Raw genomic sequence first — 16,888 nt, 5'->3', positions numbered from 1 at the left:
ACTAGTTAAATTTACTAGGTTTTTTTTCTTTCAGTGTTTTCGTGATTATTATTTGTACACTATCATATAAAAATTACTCAATATCAGTCTTGTAAAAGCTACTTTTACATCAAAACGTGGCTCATTATTATATTAAACGTATTATAATTATGCAAGATTATTGATTTCATTTCTGGAGTGCTTGCCTTATAAGAAAATTAATATTGAAACCCCATTTTTGTTAATTGTATGCAAATCAATGAAAACAAAGATCTGCCACCTTAACAGAAGCAGTGTGCATGCATTCTTCCATTTTGTTAACACATTTCTATTGTGAAGAAGCTTTACAAAAATATGTTGTAGCTTTCTCTCTCTGCTATTGGTAGATTCTGTAATGGATTCACTTAACACGGCATATTAAAACGATTGGACGAGCGCTAGGAAGACATGCCGGTGGTTTAGATGCTGCTTGTTTATAAGATTGTAGTCTATCGATCCTCAAGTCTTCGTCAGTCGTGATAGATATTCCGCGGACAGGTACAGAGGCTGAAGAAATAACGCGCGCACGGAAACTCGGAGTGGAAAACTCAGTCAGTGTATTCGGAAAGATTGGTACTCACAATCATACTCTGTTTTGGATCAGAGACTGTGTGGAAAGAGAAGAGGTTAGAACTTTTTTCTCCCGCCAAAATTGTGATTTTCCCGGGAAGACAATTTTCATATTTCTTTTTTAATTTAAAAAAAAAATTATCCGCCGTTGTGAGGACCGGGAATTTTGAAGAATGGTGGTTTTTCATCGGTAAGTAACTTTTTCAGTTTCGTTTGGAGATAAAGAAATCATTTTGCACTTTTGAACCAATTAACTATTATTATCACTTGCTATACATTTTAGAAAAACATACATGTACGTGTTCTACTTTTTTCAATGATAAACGTCAGCAATTTTTTGAGATTTATTTATCCTTGAACAAAAAGTAATTTAACGCAAATTTAAATATATTTGAATAGGTTTGCATTTTGCAAATAATATTGTTCTACTAGTATGATCATCATGAGACATTGACCGATATACATGTAAGAGAAATTTAGTGCGTGCAGCGGAACAATTGCATTGTGGGTCGTTCATTGTGACCACTGTCCAGTAACCTTCCCAAGCTTATGTTGGAGTAATTGCCCAGAGTCACCCGGATGTTGTGGTGTTAGAAAATTTCCCCCCGGCACATAGAAGGATTACCGCGAGTTCAGTTACGATTGGGGACCGTTTCACTGTATGCCTTAAACAAATAGATTCTGAAACAATACTGATTGTATTTGGGTGAAGAAAAGATGCCTTTTGCATATGCGTTACCGAACTGCGTTGTTGTTGATGGAAGATTTTAAGCATACAATTTAATACTTGTAAAAAATATTCAATTTATCTTATTTTTTAACCTTTCATTATTTAAAACATATCAATAAATCTCAAGTGGATTTTTTACTTTTTGATAAAATAACAAACAAAACCTTGATTTTTTATTATTTTTTTTTGGTATGACCTCCCACACCTAATGTGAAGTTTATTTTTCTGGTAATTTATATAGCACGAGTTTTGTATAGAAGCTATTTTCAGGTCTGTAAGGTCGGTAACTTCCTGTGCTTACGTCATGCGCAGTCTAAATCTAGTCGCCTAGTGCGAGGACGAATTATTGTACCTGTTCTATCTTGGTTTATTTCTAACCACTCAGATGATTTTAAATAAACCTGGGATCCTAAGTACACTTCATTGTCTTTTAGTTAATTTTTCTTGCCCATCTTAATATTTCAATTTGACTAACTACATGAAAATGTCTGAATTTAAAATCCTTCCTTTTCAATATTTTTTGTCAATTCAAGATGTAAATGTTATATACATTGTAATTTACCTGCGTTGTAAAAGGATGAGTTCATTAATTTTTTTGGTTACATGTATAATTATTTAAAATATTTTGATTCATATGTTAGGCTGTGAATAGAGGGTTTGCATTAAATTTTGTTCACTTCTAATGTTTAATTTCTTTTGAAATTATAAACAAAGTAAGGAATGCTTAAATGTGAGCAATATATCTCTCATTTATTTTAAAACAAATATCTATCAAAAAAAATCTGTGTTTCTTTTACAGTTTGCTTTTCTTAACGATTGGTTTCAATGATTTTAACCTGGTTATTATCTTCGTGCAAAAAGACAGTAAAATCGAGTTCGTGCATGTATTGATATTTTTATTTCATAATAAAACAAATCTTAAAACTTCGTAACACTGAACAGTACTCACATTTTTGATGACGGATAACAGGCTTCAACTTGGAAATGTTTAAGAAATTTATTGGTGCGTTGTAAGAAAGATACAGAGTAATCTTATCTGTTAGTTTGATTATTTATAAATCATTTTGAGTTTCCACAAAAAACGAAGAAACTCTACAGACTTTAGTAAATGTAGTTTTTAATGGAAACTTATAAATCTTTTGACAATATCCAGTTATATAAAGATTTATCGATTTTATGATGAACTCGGCATCCCATATATCACACTGCATATGAAGAATATGTATCTGTTGCATTTCAAATAAACAACACGTGTCCACTGAAGTAGAAGGAATTTATAAAACGTAGCTTATCAAACTCAAGTTAAGCAGAAATAAAAAAAAATATATAGTACATGGTGTTTAAGCAAAATTTTGAGGTTTGAAATATTAATGATATAACCATACGATTTTTCCGCTTCAAATGGAATGGCTTTTTTTTGTCAACCTCATGTTGTCTCTGAAATCCCATTTCTTCAAATTTGTACACAATTCTTAAATCTTTTTGTCCAAGCAAGCATCGGGGACTTCTTCATCAAAGTCCTATTAGGTAGAAGTAGTGGTGTTACGTTAAGATATCAGTACAGTTTAAAATATTAATGTATCGTCCACTTAACTAAACCTATCATTTGATGATGAAATCACCTTAAAAACAACGTAAGGTTATAGTATGTGTTTGTATAATTATACTGTTGCTGGAAAACTTGCTATAATAATACAGCTGTTTATTTCATTTTTGTGCAAAAATAAAGACATCCAAAGTGGGAATACGCTTGTTAAAACACTCTGAGGATGTAACCTGTTGCAATTTGAAAGAGGAAAATGTATGCATGTCTTGACAAAAGGTTTTATTTACAGTTTTTCGCGCGAACTTGGATTTAAATTCAGCTTGTAGAGGCTAGAGACGTCTCTTGATATTGATGACAGGTTCGATTTTAATATCCGATGGAATTAACTAAACTTCAAACCTCCTCCTAGAATTCTCAGGTATATAACAGGAAGATGGACGACTTCTTTCGCATGATTCAGTCCAGATAGGAAAACTCCAACTGTTTATTTCTTTGATAAACGAGGTTTTATTAATTCTTGACTTTTTCCCGTGGAAACGTGGTCTTTATTAATAAATTTTGATTATTTTTTGGTTTCTTTGTAGTTTTTCAATAAACAACGTTCAGTTTTTTTATGTTAATTCGTGACTGAAGGTTGTTATTTTCGTTGCACTTTAGAATTATCAATATCATTGCTTTATCTTAATATTTAATGACAGTGCTGGATTTTCTGTTTTGTTCTTTCTCACTCACTGAGGGATTTGATTTTTGTATTATAAATTTCTCTTCTACAACTATCCCATTATCATTTGTCATCACAATTGCGATTAACCTCAGAACAGCGAATTTTCAGGATGTTTAAAAAGCATCACAGTACATAGCCTGAGAAAATTGTGTTATGAAAATAATGTTATTTTTCCAGATGACGAAGAACCTAATCTTCGTGAAATGTGGAGTTATTGATTTCCTAGATTTTGGTATTGTGAATTTAAGGCAATTACAAAAGATATAGGAAAATCGTCTGTAAAAGTTATTCAATGTGTTAATCGTTTAAATTGTTTTTTAACTCCAGTCCTCTCCAAAGGACAACGGGCCATGAAATCACAATTGTTTTCATTGCACCGTAAATAATCATCAGAATTTTTTTCTATTTCATATAATATTTATTCCCCATCATTTTATTCATAAAATATTAGTAAACAGTTTTTTTTTTTTTTTTTTTTTGCTCTACTCCTGGATTTTTTTTTCTGACGTGGCATAAAAATTCCGAAACGCTTTATCAAAGAATGGGGTTATTTCCAGGACCGCTTTGCCCTGGTAAGAATTAAAACTGCATTAGTACCTTTAGCTTTACATCCCCTTTGGTGGAATATTACCATATCAGATTCGATTTAGCGCGTCAAGTGGATTTAAATTTCATTTCATTAACGACGAACATTAGACCAAGAAAAACCAATCAAATCTGCTTCGTTTTCCACGCGCTTCCCTTCGATTCGATGCTATGTCATTGGCTTATCACCTCCTAAATAACTTCATGTTTAGTATGTATCGTAAATATCAAATAAAATATCAATCACTCCTTGGCTACGGAAGCTAGGGTGATGTATGGGCGAAGTTGTTTCTTTTGATAATACAACAGAACTATTTTCAGACCATCATTAGATTGCCCGAGTATGCCTGCTGTGGTACACAATGCACGCATTATAAGCCTCTTTAAGAGACTGCTATGCATCTCTATTCCGTGTCTTTGAATACAGTTTAAGGATTACTTTAATAACTTCACTTCAGAGATAAAACAAAAAAGTCTTTTTCAGGTATCTAAACACCGATAGAAGCAAGGTTATATTGGCATCTTTGAAAATGGAAATGATACTGCTCAACAAAATGTCTGCTAAAAAAGAAATATCAAGACTTCCATAAAATATTCTCTAGAATGCTTGAATATATACGATGTTTATTAGAACATTAAGTGCAGCACCATTTAATTGTGTGTGGGTACGATTACTTTACTACTAATTAGGTCAAACAGAAACACAAATTGTGACATTACTTTGATTTTGATCTATCTTTTTCATCGCATCAAGCTAATCGATGTGTTATAATTAAAGTCTGAAATGGGGCTTGCCACGAAAATATAAAACAGGATACAATTAGTGCAAAACATGGCGATTTGTTGCAAACTTGTTATTAACATTTCGATTTGACTGATCAAAAGACTAGTAACGAGGGTTTTGTATATGCTAATCGCTTTCTGCTTCCGAAAAAAAAATAGCAATGGCGGCATTCGCCGTAAGTGCCCGTATATTGACTAGAGGGAAACATTTGGTTGCGTAGCTGTTTTGTAATTGCAAAGAACAAAGTCTGTTGCAAGCACCAGGTCTGCACGCGCATGGCGGCATCTTTGTGCATCACATTTAATTAATTATTTCATATAACAATCTCTAAACCCGTTTTCGTGATTGTTAGTCCCTTACCATGTTAATCAAATGTATCTCGTGTTTACATGATAAAAATGAAAGCACACTGTCTTCAGAGGGACCTTAGTGTACTCGTCAGGGACTCGACCCGTAACCAAGGGAATAATCATGATCAGGACTTAAAAGAAACAATTACAACAATATTCTTATAAATACCTCCCGGATTAACTTTACCAACAATCTGATAAAAGAAATCCATTTTGAAATATTTCCTAATTTGAAAAGAATCAATGGTTATTTATAAAACGGTATGAAACACAGTTATGAACTCACATTGATAATCCACCATTTAAATTCCTAAGGGAGATAAATTTTAAAAAAATATTCCATCTTTTATTTTCTGTGTTTCTTGAATTTGGAAAATAAACGAATAACTATGAGCAATACGTCTAAAAACTGGTTTTGTATGGAGAAATATCTCTAACCATAACATATTTCTTATTTTGAAAGTAAACTGGTGGATAAGTAATGGTTTTCTCAAACGCTATACTCAGCAGTTCTTCTGGAAAACGTCTCTTTCTTTGATGCTGATTTTCTTTATTCGTTTCGTGATTAAGAACTGATCAGAGTTTTCTTTGCGTTTGTAAAAATCTAACTGATCTGAAGAGTGATATGGGTCAACACAATGGCGTGTACAACCAACACGCAGCTTCACCATTGCCGCCATTCATCACGACAGATTTTTGATTGATCGTTTTTCATTATTTTGATAGAGGGAAAAAAGCGTCAATCTGTGTATAATCCATCAGGCTGGACACCAACTAATCTAGACACAATTACACAGGAACTCTTGATTAAAGTGTATAGAGTAGAGGGTCCTATTAACATGTGATTCTATATGTAATTTTATTTATGATTTGGCTGTTGTTGTTTTTTTTCTTTATCATTTTAACAGGGACCTATAATCTTATAGTAACGTTAGTATTTTATTTATTTATTGCTTTTTGTACTTCTCCTGGATATGCTGCAGCTTTTTTTTTATTATGTGTTGTGTTTTTAAATGATGGATTTATGTTGTTTTGCGTCCCATTCGAGAATTTTTCTGTGTTGTGTTTGGATGGACAAAGAAAAAAATGCACCTTCCGACAAAACAAAAATGTTAAATCTTGCCTATGGACCTCCATTGGTTCACGTAAATATGTGTAAAATCTACTCATCATATTATATATGCCTTATTCGTGATCAGTTTCATTGCAACTACACTGTGCCAAATAGCTAATTCACATTCGTAAACTGATTCTACTTTTCAACTGTCGGGACCTGTGGTTAAACTGAATTCGATATAGTCTCTCTTTGAACAGTCTTCAATAACTAAACTAATTCACTGAAATAGTTCTTCGTAGAAAAAATCATCAACTAAACAGACAAAACTACAGATGCTACAATATCCTGTTAACCACTTTTCATTGTTTTCCTTTCCATACACAAGTGTCGGTTGCATTTCATCTCTTTCAAGCACTGAAAGTAATTGATTTTAAAACGACTGAATCAATAGTTCTTAATATGGTGCCCTTTCAGTCTCCGTGATAAAGTGTGAATCTTCAGATCAACGACATAGTGTATTAAACCCTGTGTTTGGCATGTTTCTCATTCTTCCTGTTATAAGATATATGACCTAATATCTTAAGATTCCCGGAATATAAGAATCTCAACCAAAAACGATAAGCGGATGCTTAGAAAATACTGTATATATTGCCCGTTTATTAACTATACCCAATGATCACATCAATCAGAATGGCCAGGTCGTGGGGTTAATGTATCTAGTTCTTTGTTAAGGTTTACCTGTTGAAGTGTTTTATCCTCAGCGAGGAGGCATACAGATTCAACGAGTGGTCAAGTTAATGTGCATTTAATGTAAGAGGTCTTCTTTTTGTCTTCGTTAACGAAGCTGATGGATCCTGACATATTCTTTAATCTGGGAGCTAACGAAGGCGAACACAAAATGTGGAAGTCAGCGCCAATATTGCGCTTCCATCAGTTATTATACACCTATTTACTGGCTATGAGGACAATAGCAAGTTTATCGTCCCCCAAGACAGCAAACTATTTCCCGAGGCGCAGCCGAGGGAAATAGTTTGCTGTCGAGGGGGACGATAAACTTGCTATTGTCCGAATAGTCAGTAAATAGGTATTTTATTATACCGATGCTGACCTAACTTTTGTTAACTTTTTGGAGTCCAGGGTACACACAATTATGATATTCCATATTATACCGATGCTGACTTAACTTTTTGTTACGTCATAATACATACGCGTCACAATCCGTATAAAACCAGAAGTTTTCCGAGATGAAAAGCGAGGGAAACAGAATGCTGCCGGTGAATAGTTTGATGACTATTTCACCATGGGCAGATAGCACAAAAACTATTTCACAGTAGGGGCTGTTTGGAAAAGATAGCATGTTTATTCGTCATGTTTTTATATTGAACAAATTCACAGAGGTATAATAAAAAGAAATATATAACCCGAATTGGGTGATGTTAATTTTCACAAAATAGATGCATCCTTTTTTTATTTACATTTGAAGCTTTCAAATAATATATCATATGTTGTAATGTATTTATCTTTGTACTAGTATGTGAATTGGACACAAGAGCTTTTAATGTTACACTGCATGTTAATCATAAACTGTACGTGGATTGGACTTCAGAGCTTTAAATGTAACTTGCATGTGAATTGGACACAAGAGCTTTTATTGTTACACTGCATGTGCGTGGACTGAGAAATCGAGCGTTGCGCTTATTTCGGACCGCTCTGGACCTTCATCAAAAGAACGTAAAGGACCGGTGAGGTCCGGGAACAGCGCCTCGTTTTGACGCCGGAACTATAATCCTAGTCTTTCTTGTTCTTGCAAGCTTCTCCTCTTTCTATTTGTATTGTACAAACACTGAAACATGTGAAATATATTATGTTCTGCTTTTACAATTCACATTTAGTTTGATCAGTCTGGACTTACGGTCACCTTATACACTGTAATAATTCCATGTAAGAAAAGTGTAATCAGAGATATATCATCTAAACTTATCAACTAAATCTAGATTTATGCAGATGATGAAGGTATGTTGCTGCATAAATAAGGGAAGTTGAAGATAGAAAAGTTAAATTAAAGTCATCAAGTTTATCATTGAGTTTGATTGTTAGATTACCATTTACGTTTTTTTCAACAAAAATATCCTAATATGAAATAGATGCGTAAGACTCTGTGGTACCTTTTATTTTAAGCTCACCGGGGATATATCGTATCGAAATTAGAATGGAAATTACCAGTGTTAATTAATTGACAATGCGTCGTCGATATATCTACATGTAAATGTCGAGTTTAAGACAACAGCAAGTGTTCCTTCTTTTCAGGCATAAGATTTTGCATAAATCCTGTTTCATATGAATACAGATATAGGTCTGCTAATAACGGGGCGCAAGTGGTACCCATGGGATTTCCAATAGACTGTTGGAAGACCTGGTCTCCTAAAAAAACTTAGATATAGTCAATCAGAAATGCAAACATCTTTTTATATCAACTTCAGAGTACTTGAGTGTGCAATAAGAATATATTTTTAAAAAAATTTTGCAAAGGACCAATGGCAAGGAAAGGTAAATTTACGAGTTCCATTTTTATTGAAAAAAAAAATCTGTCAATGATATCAAAAAGTCTTGACTTTTATTTATCGTGGGGAATGGTTGTGTGTTAAATTTAAAAGTCGTGTTTTTAAGCTGTTGATTTTTGTAAAATCTTGTGATTTCAAATTGTCCAAAAGTTCCTTGGAATTTTTAAGTATCCACCTCTTAATTACACCACTTCTTGAATATATTGTTGCACAATACTCATAGTTTTTCCTCCACTTTTGTTAATACCTTCGTGACGAGTCACGAAGAACTTTGCATTGGTTGAACATTTTACTGAAACCCGCTATGTATCTTTGTTTGTAAGGATTCTTATGAAGTTTCGGAATCCAGTACATACGGATGTGGTAGTTCAAATTCATTTTGGTTCTTTGGGATATTAAAAATATTTAAAACTGACATATGATTTAAAAAATTTCTTCGTTAGAAAGGGACCGGAACTATGAGTATAAGTTGGATTTCCACTTGTAGAATTAAATCCAAGTTCTTCTATAATACAATTTATATAATGAGCCTTACAAACATAGACAATGTTGTTACCTGCTTTGTCAGCAGGGATCAGTATGTACCGATCATGTAAATCTATCTAATTTTTTTTTTCACTTCTGGATTATAGAATACAGAAGGAAGTATGGTTCTCAAATTGCCCGACATTCTTTTAATATGGATCTGATACATTTAATCCACTCTGACAAAGTGTCAAATTCTTTTTCTTATCTGGCCCATCGCCTGGCGTAATTTTTAACAGAATCCATAATATTTATGAAATTCAGACGCCAGTAGAAAGATCGGGGTTACCTATATTTAGGATCTTTAAAATGAGTGATCTAAGGTCCTCATTATTTACTATATTACCTTTTAAACGTAAACTTCTCTTACGCATGCATCAATGTATCTTCGACACCCGCATATTAACACACTGATTTGTCGCTGATTTTTTTTTATCCTTTTCTCTGATTATGACTAGACACACGGCGGGTATGACTTGTCGACAAGGGGATGCTAACTCCTCCATGGCACCAATCCAATCGTTTAGAGGTCTGCGTCTGCTCTGCTCCTATTTTGTAATGTTTAATGGACTTTTTTGGCTCGAATACTGTTTGTTATCTCCACAGTTTCATTTGAAGCCTATGACCGGTATGTGGAAACGTTTCTCCGATGAAAAATTCTCTAACAGGACGTTAAACAACATACAACCATTTATTCACCTGTCCAATTAATAAACCCAAGGAGCTCGAAAAAAAAGACACTATTGAGTCTGGTTACCTGACCACAAAACTCGATGATAACAAGAATGACTTAAACTTTTTTAATCGTGAATTTATATACTTATATTTAGCAATATTATATTTACCCTTATCACCTGTATATGGGGTTTATGTCTCCCAGTTGTCCGATACGCAACATGTACGAACAATTTGTAAAAAGAGGCAAGCTCTTGACAAATATGTTGATCGAACAAAAATATCAAGTCTCGTTTATAGTCATCGTTTTGCACAGTATCATTGAGTCCATTGCCGACTGACGTTTTTCATACAAGTTTATAGAGCAATTTTTACACACGGATTTGACAATAACAATGACATAACTTTTTTTTTCCTCATAAATCTGATTATACAGTATTAAAAACAAACGTAAATGACTGTATATTGCGTGGCAAAATGACCAGGAAAACGTATATTCTTCCGCCAATTTTTTGCATGAATTTAAAGCTTTATTTAAATTTAATAGGAAAAAAAGTGTTTTACCTAAATTCTTCCGTTTCTCCGATCATGACTAGGAGCACGGCTTGTGGGACCGGTCAGCAGGGAATGCTCACTCCTCCATGGCACCTGATCGAATCCATGATGTTTTAGAGGTCCATGTTTGCTATACTCCTGATTTGCATTAATTGAATGGACTTTTGAGCAATAATACCGTGTCATTTCTATTCAACAGTTAATTTAGCTGCAGATCTGTAGCTCTCCGAAAAAATATATTGATAGACCGGTCTATCAATATATTTTTTCGAAGAGCTACAGATCTGCAGCTACAGTTAATTTAAATCGCAAATCGTGTTTTTTTGATACAGTTTCCCTAAGAAATCCCTAAAACACTATTTTTTTTCTATTTTAAAAATATTGATTTCTTAGATGCAGGTTTAGACTTCAATTGGTGGATTAGCTCGAATACCATTAATCGTTTATATTAAGTCTTCAAGGAAAAGTAGGTACCGGATATATAAATGTGTGATATAACTTCAGATACTCAATGTGACGTTTTGCACGATATTTCTTACAAAGCAAACGACCTCCTTTAATATGACAGGGTCTAGGTGTGAATGGATTACTGGCCATAAAGCTTACGGATTTTCTAGACTTGATGACATAAACCTTTTTTGGAGATATTCTGGAGGAATGGGTTGACATGGCAGCGCTAGTTATAACAGCCAGGGAAGAAAAATCGATACACCCATACAACACGTAACACGAGCTGAAAAAGCGTCATTGGTTGACACACAAACAACACTCCCTTCACTTCGCGGACGTTGATGAAGACTTTCTGTCAATCCAGAGAAAATGTTAATCCTTTCAGCGATATCTTATTGAAACTAAACCTAAAGCCATCCACATTACGAGACATTTCGCGGATTGCTAATTCCCACGTGAAATGCTCCGGCAAATATAAATCCAATTTTGTTTCCGTGTTGTGGAAAATTTATATGATCTTCGTGGCAAAAGAATGTATTAAAGTTGAACTTCTACCGTGATACTGTAGATAGAGTCTCTATTTTGATTAAGATTCTGCAAGAAACAATAGGCCTATTCAAAACTTTATGATTGTCTTACATTATTACAATTTTATTGAATGATTGTTATATTTGTAGGAAACATAGACCTTATATTGAGAAATAGTTATTCTCAAATACCGGTTCCGATTTAAAACAATACAATGATTAGGAAAATAACGTATATTATTTTGCTTTTTACAATTGACATTTAATTTGATCAGTCTTGACTTGTGGTCACCTTATACATTGTAATAAGTCCATGTAAGAAAAGTGTAATCAGAGATATATCAACTAAACTTATCAACTAAATCTAAATTTATGCAGATGATGAAGGTATATTGTTGCATAAGTAAGGGAAGTTGACGATAGAAAAGTTAAATAAAAGTCATCACGTTTATCATAGAGTTGGGTTGTTAAATTACCATTAACATCATTTTCAAGAAAAATATCCAAATATGAAACACATGTGTCAGTCCTTTTATTTCAAGCTCACCGGGATATATTGTATCGATATAAGAATGGAAATTACCATTGTTAATTGACAGTACGTCGTCGATATATGTAAATGTCCAGTTGAAGGCCACAACAAGTGTTTCTTCTTTTCAGGCATAAGATTTAGCATAAATTCTGCTTCATATGAATACAGAAATAGGTCTGCTAATAACGGGGCGCAATTGGTACCCATGGGATTGGTCTCCAAAAACAACAGATATATTCAATCAGAAATTCAAGCATCTTGATGTCAACTTCAGAGTACTTGAGTGTACAATCAAAATGTTTTTTAAAATACTTTTGCAAATGACCAATGACAAGGTTAGTAATTTACGAGTTACAGCTGTCAATGATATCAAAAACTCGGGACTTTAATTAATCGTGAGGAATTGTGGTGTATATAAAGTTGTGTATATAAAGTTGAAAAGTATTAAGTTCTTAAGCTGTTGATTTTGGTAAAATCTTGTGATTTCAAATTGTCCAAAAGTTCCTTGGAATTTTTAAGCATCCATATCTGAATTACACCACTTCTTGAAAATATTGTTGCATAATACTTTTGAAGTTTCTCCTTCACTTCTGGTAATATCTTAGTCAGGAGTAAAGAAAGATGCTTGGTTGAACATTTACTGGAACTCGCTATACATGTATATCTTTGTTTGTAAGGATTTTTATGAAGTTTCGGAATCCAATATATATATATATATGGTATAGTTCAAATTCATTTTGGTTCTTTGGGATATTAAAAATATTCAAAATTGACATGCTTTTGGAGAATTTCTTCCTTAGATAGGAAACTATGAGTGTCACAACAGCCGTCGTGCTCTGTCCAGTCAGATATAACAAGATTTTTTTTTCTATTTACAATTTTTTTTTATCTATAAATAAAATCAATAAAAACAATATTACAACATATTTTTACAGCTATTATTTACAATACACAGAAATTAAAGTCTCTATTAATCCTCAATATCGTTGACTCTAAACCACGTCTATCCAGACACGACCCGTTTCACGACGGACTCCCGCCAACTGGCTCCCAGTGGGTATCCCGGTCTGATTAAGGTGGTCACCAACACACACACACGGCTAGATTATTGGATTACGTCAGGAACCCCTTTGGAGAAATGGTTACCGTTGAAAGAAAAAATTTAGCCACTCATCTTGGACTGTATGTCAACCATTTAAAAGCTATGAAAACGTGGACCCTGGTTACCTGGTCAGCTATGCAGCGATTTAAATACCCCAAAATACAATAGGTCGTAACTGACCAATACCTGCAAAACTTAACTGAGGTTCAATAAGGTAACAAAAGTATAGAGGTCCAGTAAAGGGTAAATAAAATAAAAACCATAAACATAATATAAATGCAATTAAAGTTAAATATTGATTGTGACAATATCTCCCAACATAAGAAAGTTCAACGAACTTTTGAAAAAACACAATCAATAAAAGCATAAAATCGACTATACATAATTATATACATATCTAAATTCTGCTAAGACAATCAGCTCCTACATTTTCAGAACCCTTGATGGAAATAATGCGAAACCTGTATGGTTGCAGAAGTAATGCCCAGCGCATCAGACGTGCATTAGACACCTTGGCTTTGGTAAGATATACTAGTGGTTGATGATCTGTCTCTAGTAGGAATTCCTTACCATACAAATACCTGCGGAACTTTTGAACTGCCCAGATTATCGCATAGCACTCTTTCTCGATTGTAGAGTAATTTACCTGACATTTGGAAAGTTTCTTGCTAGCGTATGCGACAGGTTTCTTCACACCATCTTCGTACTGCATCAAAACTGCCCCAACACCACGATCTGACGCATCTGTCTGTAAAACAAAGCTTTCATTTAAATCAGGTAGTTTGAGAACTGGTGTTACCGTTAAAGCGTTCTTGAGAGTGATGAATGCATTTTCTTGTGGCTCTTTCCAAATCACTTTGTTCGGCTGGCCTTTCTTGGTAAGATCTGATAAAGGCGAAGCAATAGCTGAAAAATTCGGAATGAATTTACGATAGAATCCTACCAGACCTAAAAATGATCGCACTTGCTTCTTCGTTGAAGGTTGGGTAAAGTTGTGAATGGCGGAAACTTTGTCAGGAAGAGGTCTAAGTTCTTCATTTCCTGCAATATGTCCGAGACACTCAAGACTCCGGTAACCAATAAAACACTTACTTGGTTTCACAGTCAAATTCGCCGCACGAAGTCTTAGCAGAAGTTCCCGAATCACACTAACATGTTCCTGAAATGTTCGAGTGTACACAATCACATCGTCTATAAAGTTATCCACACACTGCATTCCGTCTAAGAGCTTACGCATCAGGCGACTGAAACTTGCGGAAGCGTTTATCAAGCCAAAGGGCATCACCCTGAATTGAAACAAACCAAGTGGCGTTTGGAAAGCGGTGATCTCCTTCGCTGCATCATCCAAAGGTAACTGCCAGTATCCCTTAGATAGATCAAATTTGGACACATATTTACAGCCAGATAATTGTACATAAATATCATCAGCACTTGGAATGGTTTCTGCATCGAAAACAGTTACTTTATTAATTGCACGAAAATCGATACAAAACCTGTTCGAACCGTCCTTCTTTTTCACGATGACTATCGGGGAACTGTATGGACTCGTCGAAGGCTCGATCACTTCGGCTTCCACCATCTTTCTTACCTCGTCACAAACAACGTCTTTTGAAGTAAACGGCAGAGGATAAGGTTTGGTGCGAATAGGCTGGTCACTAGTCAACTTGATATGATGAACTCCGAGATTCGTCAAACCAGGTACATCTGATAAAACATCTGAAAAATTCTTTAGTAATGTCTTGACTTCTGCTTTTTCATTCTCAGTTAGTTCATCACTTACTTTCACATCTGCCGGTCCCTCATTTTTCGTTTCTCCTAGAGAATCACACAACAGCTCATCGTCGCTCTCTCCATCATCATCTAGATCGAGTACTGCGGCGCCTACAACACCTAGAACACCTGTCTCATCATTACTCTCGTTTGCTCTGTCAATGTACAACTTCAACATATTTGCATGAAATGTTTTGATTTTTCCATTCACGTTAATTCTGTAATCAACTTTTCCTAGTCTCTCTATAATTTCATATGGACCTTTCCATTGCATTTGTAATTTGTTACTGGCAGTTGGTAAAAGAATAAGAACTTTCTCACCTTTTGACATTTGTCTGTTCCGTGCTCCCTTGTTATAATACTTCCGGTATTTCTCTGACGACTTTTGTAGATTCTCTCTCGCTAATCTGCACGTAGCTTCTAGTCGTTCCTTCAAATCAACAACATACTGGTATGTAGTTCTAACCTCTGAATCTGCTACTTCTTTAGTCCACAACTCCCTCAAAATCTTCATAGGTCCTCTAACTTCGTGTCCGTAAACCAGTTCAAACGGTGAGAATCCTAGACTCTCCTGTGGTGCATCACGGTAAGCAAACAATGAGGCTGATAGATACTTATCCCAATCAGTAGGACGTTCCGCACATAACCGTCGGAGTATCTGCTTCAATGTACCGTTGAACCGCTCGACCAGTCCATTGCACATGGGGTGGTACGGTGTCGTTGTTAACTGTCGTATAGAAAGTAAACGACTAACCTCTGTCATCAGCTCGGATGTAAATTGTGACCCCATATCCGTGAGCATTTCCTTCGGTACTCCTACTCTACAAAATACATCTACCAGAGCCTCAGCGACTCGTTCAGTGTCAATTCCTTTTAAAGCAATTGCCTCTGGGTAACGGGTAGCAAAGTCAACAATAGTCAAAATGTAACGATTACCCTTACTGGTTGCTGGCTGGATAGGTCCTACCAAATCGACAGCTACACGTCTGAACGGTACCTCAATAATAGGCATATCTCCGAGTGGTACCTTTGTAGTCCTGCCTTTCGGAGTAGTACGTTGACAGATGTCGCATGATCTGCAGAATCGACGTACGTCCGCTTGAACTCCCGGCCAATAAAATTCTGCAAGGACTTTGCTGGCTGTCCTGGAAGTACCTAGGTGACCTGTCATAATAGATTCATGAGCAAGCGAAAGAACTTTAGTCCTATATTTCTTTGGAACAACTAGCTGTGTAAAACGTTTACCATTCTGATGTTTATCTGACTGGAAGACACGATAAATGATACCTTTTTTACTAATGTAAGATACCTTGGAGTCGTTGTCTTGTCCTACCAAAGAGCGTATCTTGGCTAACGTCTCGTCTTTCTCCTGTGCTGCCTTGATGTCGTCAGGACATATCTCAGCGTCAATAATATCTGGAACATGAAGAGATTTAGTCTTCTTACCTTCCTTTTGAGCTTGTTGCCTTGTCACTACTGCATGCGCTTGATAAGGTGTCCAGTTTCTATCCGGATCCTTTGGATCTCTTGCGTTGGGGATGTTCCCTATGATCAAGGAATACAATGGATTTTCTAAACACCAAGCGTCTATTTCACCCACAAAGTAAGGAGTGTCTATTTTCACTCGCGCAACAGGTGCCTGAATCCTAGATCCATCCGCCAGAACACAAATTCGATGATTTCCCGTAAGCTGAACATCATCTATCAAATCCCTACGAACTACAACACCGTTACAACCAGTGTCTCTAAGCACTGTCACAAAATGTTCATTTAACTTGCCCTTACAGGTAGGCATATCTTCAAGAGATGCACTAACGTTACACGATG

General features: G+C 35.1%; 1 protein-coding gene across 1 annotated transcript in view; it reads left to right on the top strand.

Annotated features, from left to right (window-relative positions):
* The first annotated feature begins 432 nt into the window (after positions 1-432).
* Positions 433-16,888, top strand: part of LOC134234529 (prolactin-releasing peptide receptor-like) — a 44,192-nt gene continuing 27,736 nt past the window's right edge. The window contains exon 1 of the mRNA XM_062716610.1: positions 433-778. The gene's annotated coding sequence lies outside the window, so the exon portion shown is untranslated. The remainder of the gene's footprint in view (positions 779-16,888) is intronic.

Source organism: Saccostrea cucullata, unplaced genomic scaffold (genome assembly GCF_032062105.1).
Source record: "Saccostrea cucullata isolate Sc308-1 unplaced genomic scaffold, CSIRO_AGI_Scuc_v1 ctg173, whole genome shotgun sequence".
NCBI lineage: Eukaryota > Metazoa > Mollusca > Bivalvia > Ostreida > Ostreidae > Saccostrea > Saccostrea cuccullata.
This window is presented reverse-complemented; position numbering and strand designations above follow the sequence as displayed.